This window comes from Coffea arabica, chromosome 2e (assembly GCF_036785885.1).
Source record: "Coffea arabica cultivar ET-39 chromosome 2e, Coffea Arabica ET-39 HiFi, whole genome shotgun sequence".
Taxonomy (NCBI): Eukaryota; Viridiplantae; Streptophyta; class Magnoliopsida; order Gentianales; family Rubiaceae; genus Coffea; species Coffea arabica.
Genome location: NC_092313.1, coordinates 26271816 through 26278377, shown reverse-complemented (window position 1 = coordinate 26278377; position 6562 = coordinate 26271816). Strand labels below are relative to the sequence as shown.

The 6562-nt window shown below is 33.3% G+C and overlaps 1 non-coding gene across 1 annotated transcript; it reads right to left on the bottom strand.

The window, feature by feature from the left end:
• Nucleotides 1-4592: 4592 nt before the first annotated feature.
• Nucleotides 4593-4699, bottom strand: LOC113733517 (small nucleolar RNA R71). The gene has a single exon (XR_003459030.1). It is a non-coding gene; the product is annotated as a small nucleolar RNA R71 (small nucleolar RNA).
• Nucleotides 4700-6562: the final 1863 nt, after the last annotated feature.

Sequence of the window (6562 nt, the reverse complement as noted above, 5' to 3'; positions counted from 1 at the left end):
GTCAAGTTTTGAATTTATAATCTCCTAAACTACCCCACATGCGATTTTTCGCAAGTATACGGGTCGTGGACGAGTATAGAGTAATTAGGGTCGAACCTACAAGGAAGACGGACAACTACCAGCACTACTAAAGTTTCTTTATTATTTAGACTACCAACAAATTAAAATCAACAAATCTAAACTACTAATGGGAAGAAAATACAAATGAAAGCTCCCCGAGTAGTGGAATCTCTATCTACTCATGCTAGTGCAATTTCTCGACTAATTGAGTACTAAAATCTCAGTTAAGACATGGCGTAATTTTCTTGTGTATATGATACCCACTTTCGCTGGTGTACCAACCATACCTATAGCTAATCCATACCTACTTTCATGGTTATGGAATCAACCATAAGCTCATTTACTTCTATGAAATTACTACAAAACAAGTCACAAAGGTGCACCTCTACTTTCGTGAGTGTACTTCCTAGGTTTAACACTTTCATGAACTAGTGTCAAATTCTAATTTTCATTGCAAATCTAACACCTTGAGATTATCACAATCAATGGCCAGTTAATCATGATTTTGAGAACAAAAGTGCTAAATAACTCAATCAAGATAATAGTCCAAAAGAATCAAGAAATAAACACATAGCAATCATAGACAGTTCAACCAAATACCCACGGCATAAACTTTAAAACAACATAGTATCCAAACTAGTAGATTCACTAAACATGGAGTTAAATACAAGATAAAGAGTTTGGGAAAGAGGATAACCTTTGTCACTAGAGCCTCCACCGTATCCTTTCTTCATCCCAATCTTCCTCCTTGCTCAGTTTTTACAAGAATGGATACATAATACATCCTAAACTAGTCCTCCAAACTAAGAGAACTGAAAAAAGTTATGAATGTGATGGGTTTGTGTCTTGCTTCAAAGGGCAAAATTTGGGTAAAATATGAAGATTTTACTATTATTGATATTTCAAATGTCACGACCGCGACACCGGCAAGTGGTTCAACGGCCAAAGTCACGGTATGTTGAAACCTATAATGATGTAGGAAAAATGAAAATTTGAAGAGTGGAATAGATGGAATCCACTGGATTAGCTGTTTTTAGGGGTGTTTTTGAAAAATTTTGCTGTAACAAAGTTTTTAGATTATATTTTGGGATATTTTCAAAAATTATTTTGGGATATTTAAGAGTAAAAGAGTTTCTAGAATATATTTTGAAATATTTTTTAAAATTTTTAAAAAATTTAAACTAATTTTTAGATTACCTTTTAGAGTACTTTTTAAAAAATTTTATTGTATTTGAAAAACTAGTTTTTGAAAAATAGTCCCATCCAAATAGAACTACTTTTTAGATATCTTTTACAGCCAAAGTTTGAATTATTGAACCATGGATTTCTCGAAGTTTGTAGAAATAAGAGCTAGAAAGATAGAACAATGAAAGTAAAATTCATGGTATTGTGGTTACAAATTGAAATTCAATACTCAAAATAAAAGTGGATTAATATTAACCACTTAAATTAAACATGTGTTGATTAGGTGTTCTAGACAAATCTAGACCTTCAATCATCATTAACAGTAACTAGACTTCCTGCCCCAATCTGGACAGCGGATAATCACGAAGTATGCAATTCTTTTTTTTTCCTTCAAACAATGAATTAGCTAGATGCAGCATCAGTTCTATACACCTGAATTTACTGGATTTTTATTTAATTAAATACAATTTAGAAACCTTAGCTTATTCCCTCACCCAAAAAAAAGCTTTTACAAAAATAATTTAAATATAGTTGACCAATGACAGAGTAAGGACTCTATATGGCCAAGGGAAGGAGGACAACTGTTAACTTATCCGGCGTTTGGTATGAAAGTTAAAACTTATCTTCAACACATACTGTTGCCATGAGCGACCGGCCTATGATATCGGGGAAGCATTCTTCTAAGTTCAAGTCGAGCCACAAACTATTCACATTTTCCACTCAAATTCAAATCTAAATATAGCAAAACCCTTTTCTAACAAGTATTTAGATAAACTCTAAATAATCCCTCCATAAGCCAAAAAGCTGTGTTCAAATTTGCAGCTATCACAAGTAATTGTCCATTTGATAAAAGAAAATTTTGATTGAAATGGCTCAGTTGAGAATGATGGTTGCTCTATGCCTGGCAATGGTTTTTATTGATTCAACTTTCTGTCAAGCTGATGTTGGAAAGCAAACGTATCTGAATATTCCAGAATTGAAGACACCTAAGCCTCGCTGTGAAAATATTAATGGGAAATTGGTCTGCCCACCCATGGAACAAGTAAACGAGCATACAAGAGGCTGTAATCCCATCACACGTTGCCGAATTGGCTGAATCTTCGAGGTTTTCTTTTCTTGGAGAAGCAAAAATTTCTCAAACATTTACATTTTGATGCCTAAAAATTATTATTTTCAAAAATTTTTTACCTGCTAAAGCAGAACTATTATGTTTGTCATGCATAAATATGCTTTAATTTTTATGTATGGGGACCCAAAAAATAGTGAAATCCTAAAGGGTCCGCCCATTTTGTGATGTCTATAATTTAAGCATATCTACCCTTGTTTACCAGTATATTTACTCATCCATGGAGTTTTCAAGAATTCTTGTGATAAAGTTATAATTAGAACTGCAATTATATACTTGTCTAGTTGTGAAAAAATTACCCAGTTAAAAGTTCATGCGCCAATTTTACATCCATTAAATTAGTCCTTTTCAGTTTTATTGTTCCCTATTGATAGGTCACAATTTATTGCTAAATTTATAATTATTTTTTCCTTGATTTTAGCCAAATATTGTTTTAATTGTCGGATTCTACTTATATTTGATGTTTTATGTTATTTGTAGGGCATTGGAGTAAAAAGTAATAAAAAGAGGTGATTTTTCAAGAATTGCTGTCAAGTCCAGAGACATGGTATTCGTGTGTGGCAGTTTTCCAATTCAAGTCAAAGTCCTAAGGGGCATGTTTCCAAATTGTATTGGGAGACAAATTAGATTATTAGGGAATATCTTCTTCTTAGGGAAATTAGGAAGTTTTATTTTATTTGGGAAGCTTAAAAGTAGGAAATGAAAAGGAAAGAATTCCGGATCCCGCATGATTATACTTGGAGGAGGACCGTGACTCTTGGGGGGTTAAAAGGGACGGCAGCCACGAGGCTTTCTTTTTTCTTCTTGGTAGTTTTTTCAATTGTAAAACATTGATGCAATTTCCTTCAATGGAATTGCGTGAGTTACTTTAATAGAGAGTAACTAATTTCGTTTTCTAGTCGAAAGTCAACTTGAAAACTCAGTTCCAAACATCTGTGAGATCAAATTATTTTATTTATTTCTTTTATTCAGTGGTATTCATACGTTTTCTGGTTTAATTTCTTATAATTGTTTTGTTATTTGAATGTCAAGGATCCGATATTCGAATTCATCTAATAATTTACTGCCAAATTAACTAGTTAAATCCGTAATTGTTTGATTGGTTAATACCAGTGGCGATTAGCGTGATTGGTCCCATGTTAGGGAAACGTATGATCTAATTTAAACAAACTCTCGTAGCGTATTTATTGGTTAGAATTGAATTTTCTAATTTTTAATGCAATTGAGAAATTGAATCCTACAGTTGTACCTAACGATATTTCTTAGTTAAGAAAATAGTTAACGGTCGTATCTTGACTATTGAAAAAGTAAGGAAAGGTCGGTTGTTTATTGCGTTTATGGCAACTATAACCAATCTATTAATGAGTAGTTGAATTATCATTGCATCGATGATCAATTGAATGGACCGTGTCTGAAAAGTTGCACCTCTGGCTAGAGTCATACTTATTATTGATTAATTCCTATTAATTTTCGTTAGTTGTTTTATTAGTTAGTTAATTAGTTATTTTATATTTTTCAAAAATATCTCATGCCCTGAACTCTAGAAGAAATGAATTACCCCCAATCCTTGTGGATTCGACCCTGCTCACCGCTATATACAAATTTATATATTTTTTGAATAGATAATTATTATTGTACAAGTTCGATAACCTGTCAATTTTTTACGCCGTTACCAGGATTGGCATTAGTTAATTTATTTTTTTTAGTTCATTTTATTTTTAATTTTTTAGTAATTTTTTTTTAATTTTATACCCCGTTCCTCTTGCACAGGTGAATTAATTTTCGACCTTGAGATAGAGAAGATTGCGCATAGTGCCGCCTCGAGTGATTTTGATCAAGAAAACGTCGAAATGGCTAGTGCTCGAACATTAAGGGAGGTGGCTGCTCCTAATCTGAATCAACAGCCCTTATGCATTACTTTTTCAAATTTAAATGATAACACGCCGTTTGAGTTAAAATCTAGTCTAATTCATCTTTTACTATCTTTTCATGGTTTATCAGGTAAGGAGTCTCATAAGCACTTACAAGAGTTCGATATTGTTTGCACCAGTATGAAGCTCTCGGGAATTACGGAAGAACAGATAAAAATTATGGTATCTCCCTTCTCTCTCAAGGATTCAATAAAAGGCTAGTTGTACTACCTACCTCTAGGTAGTATCACCATTTGGGAGCAGCTGAAGAAAAAATTCTTGAAAAATATTTTCCTACATCTTGAGTTGCAGTTCTGAGAAAGGAGATATGCGGTGTCAGGCAACATCCAGGAGAGTTACTCTATGATTACTGGGAGAGATTCAAGAAATTATGTATCAAATGCCCTCAACACCAAATAAGTGAACAATTGCTCATCCAGTACTTTTACGAGGGGTTACTTTTTAGAGATAGGAGTATTATTGATACTGCAAGTGGAGGGGCATTGGCGAACAAGACTCCTCGAGAAGCATGGGAGTTGATTGAAAGGATGACCGAAAACTCGCAGCAGTTCGATACAAGAGAGGATGTCCCAATACATAAAGTGAATAAGGTAGAAACATCCTCTATCCAACAATAGTTATCCGAGTTAACATCTTTTATTAGACAAATTAGAGAAACCAAAGAAGCAAACTAAGGAAAAGGAGATTCTAAAGGTGTTTTGAAAGGTGGCAATCAATATCCCTTTATTGGACGCGATCAAGCAAGTGCCAAAATACGCTAAATTTTTGAAGAATTTGTACGTCAAGAAAACGAAATTTAGAGGGGATGAGCAAATTGTGGTAAGTGAGAACATCTCAGCGATTTTACAAAGAAAACTACCACCTAAATGTAGGGATCCAGGTATGTTTACTATCCACTGTAAGATTGGACATTCTAAGATAAAAAATGCTATGTTAGATTTAGGGGATTCTATTAACGTGATGCCTAAATCAATTTATGATTCCCTAAATTTAGGACCTTTGAAAGAAACAGGGATAATAATTCAATTGGCTGATTGTACATTTGCTTATCCGAATAGGGTAATTGAGAATGTTTTAGTGCAAATAGATGGATTAATTTTTCCTGCTGATTTTTATGTGCTTTATATGGATAATAGAAGTGCTCCAAATCCATCGCCTATTATATTAGAAAGGTCTTCCTTGAGTACTGCCCAAACTAAGATTGATGTTAGTAAGGGTACTCTCACAATGAAATTTGATGGAAAAATAGTCTACTTTAATATTTTTGATACAATGAAACATCCTATTACCTCTCATTCTGTGTTTGTCTCTCATGCTACTAATCCCTCTATGTAAGAATTTTTTGAATTTGATTGTAGGGATAAATTCAAATTTGCTGTGAACAAGTATCATGGGATGAAAGCAATTTATGAGGTGAAAATGAGTAGAAAATTAAAGAAGATGGTTGCACTCAATAGTTATTTGGATCCTGGAGGAATGCCATCGATTGCAAGAAAATTTGAATTACATCCAGATTGAGAAGTGATGCTTAACGTCTAACCAAAGACGTTAAAGAAAGGCGCTTATTGGGAGGCAACCCAATTTATTTTTGTTATTTGTTAAATTCTATTTGATTGTTTCAATATATTTCTCTTAGCGTTTTCATAAATTTTTGGTTTAATTTTCTGTTTTTGATGATTACTAGATGTCTTCCCGACATGACGCGTCCTCGTTAACAGGGCGTGTGATAATGTACAATTCCCAAATTCTTTATCAAAAGGGTTCCTATCATCATTACGTACCCGCGTCAACTCATCTGGAGAGTTCTTTCTTTAACCCTGGAGTGGACTGACTGACATGACGTGCTCGTGTCAGTAAGGGACATGGTAACTTCCAATTCAACAATTCTTCATCAAAAGGGTTCTTACCCTCCTAACAATTTTCCTTTTTTCTGTTATCTCTTCCCTTTTATATCAATTGCTTGTCTTTTGAAAAATTATGAAGGTTATTATAGCCATTATCTATTATCAAGGAATGTAAGTGTAATATTGAAAACCTCAAGAGAGTTCAGTGTAATTGTTAGAAACCTTAGGAGAGGTTTTTGAAATTATCCATTCTTTTTATAGAACAAATCATTGCATTCAATAAATCTGCACTGATGACAGAAACTACATTAAATCAAACATGACATAAAAACATATAGTTCTGAAATCAACAGATTTAAAAAACGAATATAAAATAACAATAATATTGATGCTCCAACATATCCTATATCCAGAGG